Below are 14,027 nucleotides of genomic sequence, written 5' to 3' on the forward strand. Positions count from 1 at the left end.
AGAGAGAGAGAGAGATTGATGGCGAGATTGTCTATCATCTACTATCATTTCAGATACAAAAAAAACCTAGAAGCCGAGATTCAGCTTGCTTTAACCATAAAGTTGGTTTTTCTAGGTGTACCAAAAGGTGTGAACATGATAACAACCCTCGCCAAAGATTTTACCTCGCCTTCGTTAAATTGGTAATTGTTTCATGACACTGCCGAGATTCATCTTGCTTCAACCATAAAGTTTGTTTTTCTAGGTGTACCAAAAGGTGTGAACATGATAGCACTTATCAAAGGTAAAGGAAGTGGTGCTGGAATCCATATACCTAAATTAGGTATCAGCATCTCCTCCCCTCTTGGCAATAACACCTCCGTTTTTCAGGCGGAAATCTGGGCCATTAATATGAGTTGTAGAACACTTATGGAAAATAAAATCAAGGGAAAAGATATTCGCATTTTTTCTGACAGTCTGGCTAGTCTTAGGTCATTACAAAAAGATTTGTCAACATCTAGACTGGTGGAGGAAACTGTAGATATTATCAATAGGGTCTCTTCCAGGTTTGAGAACAAGGTAACCCTTATTTGGATACCAGCACATAAAAGACACTATGGCAATGAAGAGGCGGATAGCCTGGCTAAAGAAGGCTCTATTACTACGTTTGTCGGGCCACAACCGGTATTACCTCACTCTATGAGCGAAAGAGAGTATTAAAAACTGGGGTATGAAACAATTCCTTAAGGAAAGGAATCTATCTCCCGGACACAGGCGCAATCGAAAGAGTTTGTTAAGGTGATCAAACCATCAGAATCGAAATGGCTATTCTCTAACTCAAGGAAGGGAACTAGGTAGCTGATAGGTATCCTGACGGGCTACTGCCCACTGAGAAGACACCTCTCCGTAATGGGTATTCTACCAGATCCCTTTTGCCATTTTTGCGAAATAAAAGAAGAAACGGCAAGGCACTACTTCGCAGAGTATGATAGGTACGCTAGGTCTAGATTTGAAACTTTTGAATGAGAGGACATCACCAAATCACTCCCCGTGAATAAATGGTCCGAAATTTTGGGTTTTATGAACAGGTCCAAGAGGTTTATGAAGGACACAGGAGCCGACCAAGTCCCCGACCTTTTAGGGATGGGGTACGAGTCTACCCAGGCATTTAACCCCCGGGTCTTGGTCGCCCACCCTGCATAATATATATAATCGTTAAAATTGTATTTACTGGCCTTAACTAAAAATATAATTTATCATTTTCAGGCATTTTCATCGACGCCTTCTGTGTCGACTGCTAATATCTTACGACAATTTTTGAGAAATAATCCAATTTACCTCAATTAAGATAGTTCAGAAATAATTTTATAAAGATTGCTATCATTTAAGATAAGCGCTATTATATATTTATTACTTATTTATTCTTCTAGATGTTTCGTTTTTGTAATTAATCTTATTTATAATATTAATAAATTTCTTCGAGCATTTTCCGTTAAAAGAAAGCTGGTTTTGAAGAAAGGAAACACCTCAGATCGATTGGCTTTACTATAATGACGCTAAGAATTGCAGTAGAATGGGGCTTGGACTTCCTTTGACAGGATTTCGTACAGTGCGGGTGTTCAGCTTTTCAGCCAATATTAGAGACAGAGTAATCTTCAGATTTGGGGCATACGTTCCCTTTTACCCACGATCCTGTCGTTTTCCGCCAAACGTCGAAAATATAATTTAAAGAAATCCTCAGAAAGTTGGGTGTGTTGAATATTATACATTTCTTTTATCATCTATTTCTAGGGATTAAATTAGTCTCTCGGTTTTGGAACAAAACTAATCCATTATTATCAATTCGATAAAGCAATCTAAATAAACTAATATCTCTAACCCGAATCGATCAATCAAAATTGATTTTAATTCTTAAAACAACTGTTTACGCCTGAATTTAAATTTTATTTTTTGTTTTAATTTAAGTTGAGTTTGTTTGGTCTCGTTGCCACGAGAAACGAATGTTTACGCCTCCCGTTGCTATGGGAACGAAATGTTATGCTTTTGGTTGCCATGAGCACCAGTGTTTTCACGTCGCCGTTGCTACGGTGAATTGTTTTGTATTTTTCATTACCATGAAAACGCCCCTTCTTTTTTTTTGCCAAGTCCAGTCAACTGGACGAGTCGCGTCTCAACCGCCAAGACAGCATACGCTCTGTTTCTTAAATTTAGATGTTTCAGGCAGTAATTTTATATAAGTTATTTTGTATTGTAAATCGATAGTTCAACGTTCTGTACTGTTCAACAATACGGGCGTTATTATTATTCGTCCGCCGCACTACAATCAGTTGTATTATATGTCTTGATTCACAACGACCGCACGCCTGACATCTTCCGCACCGCAGCAGAAGTGGACCCGACTTCATAATCTTTCCCGCACAACCGCAACGCACGTCACATCTATACATCAAGAGTACTCACAAGTGAACTTTTAGTTTAATTTAAATATATATTTTTTTTTGTATCTTCATTTTAACTTAGTTTTTTTCTTTCTTTTCTAAATTCATTGAAGAGCTCTCTGTTTCTCTTTTTAATTAATTTTTAATTTAAAACTAATACAATAATTTTATTTGATAGTATTATTATTATTACATTAAGAAACTAACTTTGTCTACCTTTGCCGTAACTTTTTCTTATAATATATTTGTTATTTCTATTATATAACATTTTATTTTGCATGTTATCGCCTATTAACGCTATTTTAAGGATTTTAATATACAGAAGCTCTAGATCTAATCAGGTGAGTGATTTGAGTGGCAAAGTGTCGTAAAACTAGATCTGGCAACACATTTGGGAAAAAGATTACCTCCCACAATCGGACGAGGTCGCTGAATATCCAACAACAACCTTTCAAAATTAAGTTCCTTTTTCAAGATTTATTTTTCTTTTAAAATTTAAATGTAGCACACCATAAAATATGATTTTTTTTCGAACGAAGAGTTCCCCCTGAGCGCTGCAACTGTTCAGCTTATTGTACTTTATCCCTGGCTCCATTTTTTGATTGAGCCCCCGGTGTGTCGGTGTTCTTCCATCAATGAAACTCATTTTTGAAGGGGGTTGGGACCAAATTCAGGGTCATTAAGATCTGATTCCGCTCCTTCCATGGATCCACTAGCCGAGAGTCTGACGTCCTAACCACTCGGCTACCTCAGCCCCCCAAAATATGTGTTAATATATATTTTGGTTTATATCACACTATTTCCACAAGTTTTATTTGCTTTTAACTAGGTTGTTGACCTTATGTTTTTTTTCCTGTGGTCACTGCTAACAATATCTATTACGCAATTTGTTATGTCCATATCTCTAATATGTAACGACGGTTAAAATAGTTAAGCACTTTTCAGAGTTCCTATTTGCTTATTTCCGTAGGCGTTAGCGTCATTTATTGGACTTACTGTCTCTTCTTTGTGGCAGTTTCGGCAAATTTCTGTCTTAGTTTTTCCCATTTTTAAGGTGAAAATATTAGATTTCACAAAACTTCTTCCACTTGTGCAACTGTACACTCAATTAAAATGAGATGTAAAAAAAAATAACAAATGGAAAAGGTTAAACTCCCGTAATTTTATGGAACGGGAATGTATACGTCAATAAACGCCCTTTTTCCAGGGTTGCCGGAGGGAGGAAAAAATTGAAAATTAAATTACCTATGGCCAATAGAAAAGTGTGTTACTTTTCTTGATTCACGCTTGCTTAGAAAATGGCAGAATTTTTTCCTGATTGGGATATTGAGGAATATGTTTTACTTTTCAGTAACGCTGTTACCATGATATTAGGTGTTAAAGATGTTCCTTGCCTTCAATCCATCATCAATGTTACCTCATTTCGTTATTGATGGAATTGAAGGTAAGGAAGGAGAACCTAGACCAGCTTTGAGCTCAAGTTTGAAAATTCTGAAAGCTTAACTACAAATGTGGTATTAAAGATATATTTTCGATTTAGCTAATAGTTACTTGACAACATGCTGGGAACGTCTCGAGACCATTTTCGCTCCAATCGTCTTGGACAATTTTCTGAAAGGATTGGAAGTGATAATTGTCGTACTAAGATTATTGTACATGCTTAGTATTGATGAATAATTTTTCAGCCGGGTTTTGATGAGGTCATATACAAACGGGATGTTGTACGTCTAGAATAGTATCATTTGAAACATAAAACGTACCATTTGGCATAATTTGGCAGAGAAGTTTCGACTGAATAGAGTGTAGACGATTGAATAATAGACATTGTTGGTTGCGCTCCATACTTCCCAACAACCGATGAGTTTTTATTATTTTATTTTATTTATTTACAATCCAAACAGGACCCAAGCATAGGACAGTCAAGAAACACAACAATCATTATGATATAAAATACTAAAAAAGGATATAAACATAAAAATAATAGCAATAAAAAACAGAAGCGCTTACACTTTTAACAAATAGCACAACAAAAGTAATAAATAACCCTCAATTACATTTTAAAGCAAGTTTCATATTTTTTTAGAGATCTGACAGAACGAGGAGAAGGGGTCGGCATTGATAGCGAATTTTAAGTAATGCACAGCTGTGGAGGTTGAAGACTGTAACCCGTATTTGGTCCTGTGCCGTGAAGTACCAAACAATTCATGGTACGAACCCATGACGCTGGGGAACCCTAAAGCCAATGCAAGATAATATCTCCGGGGAGTAAATAAAATTATTTAGGATCTTCCACAGAAACAGAACGGAAGCCAAAACTCTTCTATCCTCCAGAGAATCCAGCCCTACTAGAGCAAGTCTGCCTTCATAGGAGCAATGATGGTAGGTCCTGTGATTGCATCATTTGTAATACAGGTATTTTGTGGCCTTTCTCTGTACCCTTTCTATCACGTAAGGCCCATCTAAAGAACTCGGCGACCCTACAACACTGGCATACTGTAGGTGACTGCGCACCAGAGATTAATAAAGTAATTTTATTGCAAAAGGGTTCTTAAAGTCAGCAGTATGTACCTTTCTAGTTCCTTGGTTCAGTCAATAAACTCAATCCTTCTTCTTAGAAGTATCAGGTCATTGACTGTTGCTGCTGCAATTTGATTCCCTAAGTTTTTTCCTTAGGTTAAACCTCCATTGAGCTGTTGCTTCGCATTCGAAGATGATATGAGTGGCTGTTTCCTCCTCCTCATTACATAATCTGCAAATGGGATCATTGCTGTATGTACTCAAATAGTGTAGATGTTTTCTCAGATACCAGTGACCGGTTAGTAGTCCTACCACTCCTCTGAGTTTGGCCCTCTCCAATTGCAGCAGTGTTTTTGCCAGTCTCGGTGAAGGTTGTTTCATCATAAGTTTACTATGTCTAGCACCGCTAGAGTTTATCCACTTCTCCTTTTGTTTTGCTTGGACAAACCATTCTGCGATGGAGTATTCTATATTTGTTTTTGTTATTCCAAGAATAGGGTCGGGGCCGATATATGGTCTTGCAGATCCTCCTCTGGCCAGTCTGTCTGCTTTCTCGTTACCCAAAATTACCCTGTGCCCTGGGTCGTTACCCAAGATATCATCAGGTTGTTGTGTTTCCCCAGATTTTGGATGCATTCACTGACTAATTTTGATGTGATTCTTTTACATGCTAATGCTTTAATTACTGCTTGGCTATCTGATCTTATGAGGATTTTTTTGTCAGTGTAACCTCTTTTAAGATTTTCCAGGGCACAAGCATTGATGGCATGTATTTCTGCTTGAAAGACCAAAGTGTACTTCCCTAATGAGTTTGATTGCTCATGTTTTGGGCTTGTACAGAAAACGTCTGATCCGGATCCTTCGTTTGTTTTGGAGCCATCTGTGTACCATATCTGAATCTGATGCTCTCCTGTGTTCTTGTTTCCGGGATCATATAATCAGTCCCCATTTCTAATAATGGGTGTCTGATTTTGTTGATTATGGTTGTATGCCCGAATTGTTTAGTTCCTTTCTAATTTAATTGTTTTTGGAGCCTAAGTGAGCTTTTCATATCCTCTCTTTGTATAAATATTTCCAGCGGAGGTAAATGTAGCAAAGCAAAAAAAAATGTTATGATGATAGGATGACATTGATTCTGAGGACTTGGGATTGGAAAGATTGAATTCATTTCATATTGGTAGGTTTAGCGGTGCCCGATATTTATAGTACACACATATGTCCAAATCGATTTCAGTAGTGTTCTGCTCAACACCATTTTGTCTATTTTCGACATGTTGGTTTACCGTTCAAGTAATTTATAGAGAAGTCAGAAGCGGCTGTTCAGTTCCTGCCTTATTATGTTTGTATGTGTTGGTTCTAGGTTAAGAGCGTATCAAAATAAAACTTAACATAGTATATGATTGTTGAGGTATATTGTGTGTTTTGCTTTGGATGGTAAAATTTAACATGGTTCTGTTAATTCATAATCTTTAAATTTGTATACCCCAAAGTTAGCTCCATTAGGCTTTTCGTTTAGTTTTCGTCCTTTTTGTGGGTTGTGTATTAACGTAACACGTTACACGTGTACGGAGTATATTACACGTGTAATACGCAACGCACAAAAAGGACGAAAACTAAACGTACTGGAAAACCTCGAGATATACAAACAAATAACACTTAAAGACGGAAAACTTATAAACGCACAAACAAACTCACATTCACACATCACCTTTACACTGTTAAAAACACTTCATAACAAAAAACGAAAACGTTCGGAAGAACAAAACATCGAAACCAGCACGAGGAAAAAAACAAAAAACCAACAACGCACAAATACCGGCAATAGCCCAGGCAGCAAGCCGGCCGAAAAAACAAAAACGCACAAATAATAACTGACAACGGAAATAACCGACCAAAGAGCACGAAGACCACGCCCCCTACCGCAACGCCCCCAGCGACAAGCGACGGACGTAATACTATATCAACCTTACTCAGACAAAATGAAAGACCGTTTTTCACTGAAGATGGCGTAATGCCGAAACGCGTTTGAATAACTCAAACAAAAAACCCGCGAGTGAAGACAGACCCAGTAGTGCCCGTGTGCCGGTTCAACGTGAGTTCGCCAACTCGCAGACCAAACCCCATCATCTACTAGAAATACTTTGATTGAATATAAAAAAATGTTTATTTGCATAGAATTCACTTTTTTCCACATCGTACCTATTTTCGTTAAATTTAAACAATGTTTGCAAATCCCAGGCCCTGAAGGTGATCTCAATAAAGATCGAAACGTTGGCACAATAAAGAAAATGTTTTTCTGAAACCTCCATCTTACCAGACCGCATCTCACAATTTCTGAATAATCATTCTTCCAAACATCTGTTTTTTTCTCTTTTTGCCATTTTATTTATTTGTAGCTTTTAGTTATTTTAACGTGTCTTATTCTTATGTCGGGCACTATTTCATTACATCCTATTTGTATTTTTCTTGCCTCCTTTAGTTGGATGTATGCAACGGTGGCAACCAGTCACTTAATTTTTTCTTCTGTATTGTTAATTATAGGTTTATGAGACGATATTTTTAATTCTTTTTAGAAGGTAGTACACGATTTTTTTTCGGTATAGTATTCATAAAAATATATACCATTCGAGGGAAAAAACACTTCTTATTAATAGGAAACAATTTTCCAGCTTGTCCTGAAATGCGAAGCGAAAAACGTTTCCCCTTCTGACAGTAAAACATATTGGCTGGGTGTCCAACCTTGCAATCTTTCAGATAAGAGTTCAACCCAGCCGACATTGTCTAGTACGGCTGTTATTCTTGTCTCGGCGATCAATTTCCTTTCCCACAGATTATAACTGACTTGGCGTAATCTGCGCTTGTTCAGCTCGATTCGTCGTAATTCCAACTTGGCGTATGCGCATAGTTTTGCATGAATTGAAAAGACAAGTGTTAATCAGAGAAGACTGACTGAATAATAGAACAAGGATGTCTAATTGTTGTTGATTCACAGAAATAATAAAGGCGCATCTAGTATATTAAGTATTAAGTAAGAAAACAAACGACAGGACTAAGTTCTATATAAATCCTGTTGTCTTAAAATAAACCAAAACTTTTGAACAAACATAATTTATTTTTTAATTCATTTCCTCTTTGACTAACGAAATACTTTTTTAAACACTTATTAAGTTAATCCTACAAGATAAATTATTACAGACTTTCCAAACAAAAACATTTAATATTAAAATATTTAAAAAAATGTTTCAACGAAAAAAAATTATTTATTTAGTTAGTTTAACATTGTTTGGTGTTTTTTAAATACTTTACTATTAACAAAAAATTTTGTATGTGAATTTCTTTTGATAGTGATTAACAACATACAAAATGAGACTAAGAACGTGGTTGTATTGATTTCAATGAAATTTTTATTGAATTAGGTCGGAGTATAATAGGTAGTACCAATCAGTACGAGAGTTGTGCATGTGTTTAAGATTAATATACTACTATATGTCTTTATTCTTTAATATATATACAAACTTTACAAATCGGCAGTATATATTACAAAGCGAGAAAGATGTTCCTCATGGTTTAAAACCGTCTGAGGGAGTCTAGCACATAAACTTATATAATTAAAATCTCTCATCTTAGTATTTACAAGTAATTATAATTAGTATGTACAAAAGGAATATATACTTTCTTCAAGAATTTCAGTAATACAATAATAGAACATGATTATATAATAATAGATGAAACACGGAGAGGCTTTTGCGCGTCAAGAGCACGATTCGTAGATGGCTCACCGACAACCTGAGCCGGAAAAAAGGAATTGTGTTGGAATAGAGAAAATTTTAGATAAATATATTAGACATGACTGTGGTATCAATACCTTGATACATCCTAATCAGCATGCCTATTTACCAGGAAGATCAGTGGAAACTGCTCTGCATACACTTGTAGGAAGGATTGAGAAATCATTATACAATAATGATTATACCTTAGGATGCTTCTTTGATATCCAAGGAGCGTTTGATAATGCAGATACCTCATGCATTATAGCAGCACTAAATAAATATAACATTCACCAACACCTCATAGGATGGGTGAAAACATACCTAGAGGGTCGGATGGTAAATATGTGCTTAGGTAACAGTACTCTGAGAATCAGGGTCACTGGAGGCTGTCCACAAGGAGGATGTTTATCTCCTCTATTGTGGTTAATCACAGTAAACAGCTTATTAGAGCTTCTGAATAACTCAGGCTTCTATAGCCAATTATATTGAGACGATGGTACCATAATGATCACGGGTAAGGATCCTCTGGCTCTATCACTGATGAAGGAGGCGATGGGGTTGCTAACCGGATGGTGTGGTGACAAAGGTCTTTTGATAAATCCTGCTGTAGATGGCTCACCGAGAACCTGAGCCGGAAAAAAGGAATTGTCCTTACGCGATTAAGAATAGGCCATAGCGGTTGATAGACGGGCATCTGCTATTGGGCCAAAGCCCGCGCAGTTGCCCCTTATGCAGAGAAAGATTGCTCGATGTGTCACACATACTGGAAACGTGTGAGCGTGTAGGCATGCCATCCAATCTCAATGGACCACCACGAAAAAAAAATTAGTTCAAATCGTAATCACGTTGTTAGTATAATTGTAGGAATGAAAAATAAATAATTAAAACTTATAGTATTAATTAAAAATCAGTTTAAATGTACTATTCTTGAAGTAAAACAATAAGGAAAATTTGTGGTGATTAGTGTGGGTACTCTCAACACGACACGCAAGAATGGCACAATTACACAGAAGACAAACACTTTGAGCCCTGAAGATGATCTCAATAAAGATCGAAACGTTGGCACGGTAAAGAAAATGTTTTTCTGAAACCTACATCACACCAGACCGCATCTCACGATTTCTGAATACTTCAATGTTCAGCAACGCTCAAAACAATCTGGATTTTTACAGTGGGTTTAGGGGACCGCAGTAGCCGAGTGGATAGCATGAGATACTCTCACGCCGCGGTCGTGGGTTCGATTCCCACCGTCGCCTCTGGCCCTTTTTTCCCGAAAACCCCCAATTTGAACAACATATATAAGAGATTCGTCATGGCTAATATGCAAAGATCATAAGGCAAAAAAAAAATACAGTGGGTTCTTATATACTAAATCATTTATCTTTGTCGCAAATTTATTACGTTGTCACAATTAAACATATAACCGGGTTATTTTTGATTAAATATCGTCCCAGAGAAAGTTTCCGTACGACGAGATTCAGTACAATTAATGGGCTTCTTCCTCGAAATCATAATTTAAGTTTCAATCCTAATTTAAATCAAAGTGGAAAGTTCAAATGAGGAGATAAAGATAGAGGATTAGTTAAAACGGATAGGAATCTAAGTAATAATGAAAACAGTCGGGGACATTTGCCTCTAGAGATTACACGTTCTTAATTATTAGAAATTCTGACATTTGCATGAGAACGCAAACTTGTGAAAACTTCAACAAATATTAGTTGAATAGAGAATTCACTTGATTTTACATGATTTTTACGGCCAAGAGTATTGAAAAAAAAAGTAAAACAAGTGTAATATGTAAGTCCTTTTGTATTTATGAAAATTAAAACAGATTTTGCAATAAAACGCAAAATCAGGAAGGAAAAACTACTATTATTTTACGGCAAAAATTAATTTGATTAATGATTATTAAGAAATGGTGAGATGCGGTCTGGTGTAATGTAGGTTTCAGAAAAACCTTTTCTTATCGTGGCAACGTTTCGATCTTTATTGAGATCATCTTCAGGGCCTGGGATTTACAGACATTGTTTAAATTTAACAAAAACATGTAGGATGTGGAAAAACGTGAATTTGTACAATGCAATTAAATACTTTGTTTATATTCAGTTTACTGTAAACTCAGTCGCAGCTACGCCAATACCATTAATCAAATTCAATATCGATAACATACATACATCATCACATCACACAAAACATATAATATAACATATAAAACATTCATCACATACCACACATCAAATATTTTTACATAGTCTAATTTATGAACAATTTAGCTTTCCTTTTCCTATTTATCCCTTTCTATATAATCCTGACAGGATAATCTGGCCGAACCATTACCAACGTTTTTCCCGTCTTTTCACCTCAAAGAAGCCGACTCCTTATACAAAAATGTCTTTCTATACCGACTTCCTTCCCCACCCCTTCAAAACCCAACGTACATAAACATAAAACAGCAAAATCTCACTGGCACTCTCGACACGTCACGCAAGAATGGCACAATTACGCAGAAAACAAACACTTGGGGATCGGCCATACCCGTCTGAAACATACGCATGCTTTTGAGTCGAAACCCGACTGTTGGTAGCGCCTGTTCAAAAAAATAAATAAACAATTAAAATTACAATTAATAATATCTCACTGGTATTCTCAACACGACACGTAAGAATGGCACACTTACACAGAAAACAAACACTTCGAGTGAGTAGAACTACTTTGATTGAATATAAAAAAAAATATTTAATTCATTGTACAAATTCACGTTTTTCCACATCCTACATGTTTTTGTTAAATTTAAACAATGTTTGTAAATCCCAGGCCCTGAAGACGATCTAAATAAAGATCAAAATGTTGGCACGATAAAGAAAATGTTTTTCTGAAACCTAAGTCACACCAGACCGCATCTCATGATTTCTGAATAATTATAATAATAATATTTAAGTGGTACCAAATCCTAATGTATCCACAACAAAGTACTTAAAAATTGTACAGCTTGGTAAATACCCCCTGCCAGGGGTTGAAGCGACATACCAGCTCAAACAAAAATGTAAGAAGGAAGTGTACAATTGAAACTACAAGGTACAAAACTTTTAAGAATGCATAAAAAATTAATGATATATCTAAATGAAAAAAGAGAGGGTTAAAAATATTAATAAATATAGACGTAAGGAGGACCATAAAAAAAACCTCATTGATCATACGGAAATCGTGAGATGCGGTCTGGTAGTACCAGTACCATTGCATCTCACGATTTCCGAATAATCATCGACTACTAATCACTATTCATTGATCATAATTTAATTTCATAATTAGTTTAAAACTATATGGCTAATCTTGCAGCGCATGTTTGATCGTTGGAAGCAATACTTACCGTTACGGAATTTAATTGGCTGGGTTCTGCTGACCTTCTGTCCCATTTGGGATTAACAAAATCCAGAGAAGAACGGACATACAGCTAAGAAATGGACGGCATCCTTCCTCTCTCAGAGTTTACACAGAGTGCAGAAGTGTGGTAAGGTAGAGCAACTCGCATCCTAACTTCAAAAATTAACTTAACTCAATGGATGAAAGTTCAGTATTACAGGCATTAAAGTTTAATAAGTTTGAGGAGTACTTCAAGGATTTTTGTTATTAATGATTTAAAATGAAGTATACTTCACTAAAGCTCTCCGCGGCCATTTCATTTGTCGTCGAGAATCCAATTCGATTACACGACATTTGAAAAATGGCAAAAAGGAGGGAAAATTCAAAAGGTGCGGTTGAGATGGGAAGTTGGTGTCCGGGAGGATCGAAGTCACGATAGCTCAAGTGGTAGAGCAGCAGCGTATCAAGCCGAAGGTCGTGGGTTCGAATCCTGCTCATGACACTAACTTTTTATCTCAACTAAAAACTTTAATTAATTGAATGATATTAATTGGTCAAGCGGACCACGAAAAATAGTGAAGTTATTCAGAACAAGAAATCGCGTGGAAGACGATTTCCTACGGTGATCGAAGAAAAAATGTGTTTGATGTCTGATTTTCCTCTTAACGTTTCCTACCAAGAAATATAGTCCGTTCATAATTTCGTCCAAGTGAAAAGGGGTATAACAGCGTGGGTAATATGTGGTATTTTTACTTATAAAACAATTCTATGCCTTTTATGAAGCTGCCTTTACATTTCCACCGACCATTATCAGCAAGACGATATCCTTTTCTAAAAACCCTAACATTGGATATTTTAGACTTTTGTGTCCACATTCTTATTTCATTGTTAGCTATAAGTGAGAAACAGTTTATTGATCTTTGCGTTATTCATAACGCATCACGATCATGAAAAATGACAAAAAGGAGGGAAAATTCAAAAGGTGGGGTTGAGATGGGAAGTTAGCGCCCGAGTGGATCCAAGTCACTATGGCTCAAACTGTAGAGTAGCGGCGTATCAAGCGGAAGGTCGTGGGTTCGAATCCCGCTCGTGTCACTGACTTTTTTAATCTCAACTAAAAACCTTAATTAATTGTAATATATTAATTGGTAAAGCGGACCACGAAATTAGTGAATTTAATGATTTAAAATGATGTATACTTCACTAAAGCTCTCCGTGGCCATTTCATTTGTCCTCGAGAATCCAATCCGATTACACGAAATTTGAAAAATGGCAAAAAGGAGAGAAAATGCAAAAGGTGCGGTTGAGATGGTAAGTTGGTGTCCGAGAGGATCGAAGTCACGATAGCTCAAGTGGTAGAGTAGCGGCGTATCAAGCCGAAGGTCGTAGGTTCGAATCCCGCTCGTGACACTGACTTTTTTATCTCAACTAGAAACCTTAATTAATTGTAATATATTAATTGGTCAAGCGGACCGCGAAATTAGTGAATTTAAACTAAAAGGTACAAAACATTTAAGAATGCATAAAAAATTAATGATATATCTAAATGAAAAAAGAAAGGGTTAAGAATATTAATAAATATAGATGTACGGAGGACCATTAAAAAATAAAAAACTCATTGATCATACGGAAATCGTGAATGCGGTCTGGTAGTACCAGTACCATTGCATCTCACGATTTCCGAATAATTATCGACTAACGGTCACTAATTCAAAAATTACCTTAACTAAATGGATGAAAGTTCAGTATTACAGGCATTAAAGTTTAATAAGTTTGAGGAGTACTTGAAGGATTTTTGTTATTAATACAGTCGTTCTAGAAACTATTATACAAAATTTAGACATGACTATTCTCTCCGTTAAATGACAATTCATGAATAAGTGCGGGTTGAATGTTAAACTCTGATATCTTTATTTATGAAAAAATTCTATACCTTCAATGAGGCTGCCTTTACATTTCCACC

At 36.2% G+C, this 14,027-nt stretch overlaps 1 protein-coding gene across 3 annotated transcripts in view; it reads right to left on the reverse strand.

Moving 5' to 3' along the window:
* LOC106666008 (glutamate receptor ionotropic, NMDA 2B) overlaps nucleotides 1-14,027 on the reverse strand; it is a 206,115-nt gene that overhangs the window by 164,839 nt on the left and 27,249 nt on the right. The window lies entirely within an intron of this gene.

This window comes from Cimex lectularius, unplaced genomic scaffold (genome assembly GCF_000648675.2).
Source record: "Cimex lectularius strain Harlan isolate CLEC.00 unplaced genomic scaffold, Clec_2.1 scaffold49, whole genome shotgun sequence".
NCBI lineage: Eukaryota > Metazoa > Arthropoda > Insecta > Hemiptera > Cimicidae > Cimex > Cimex lectularius.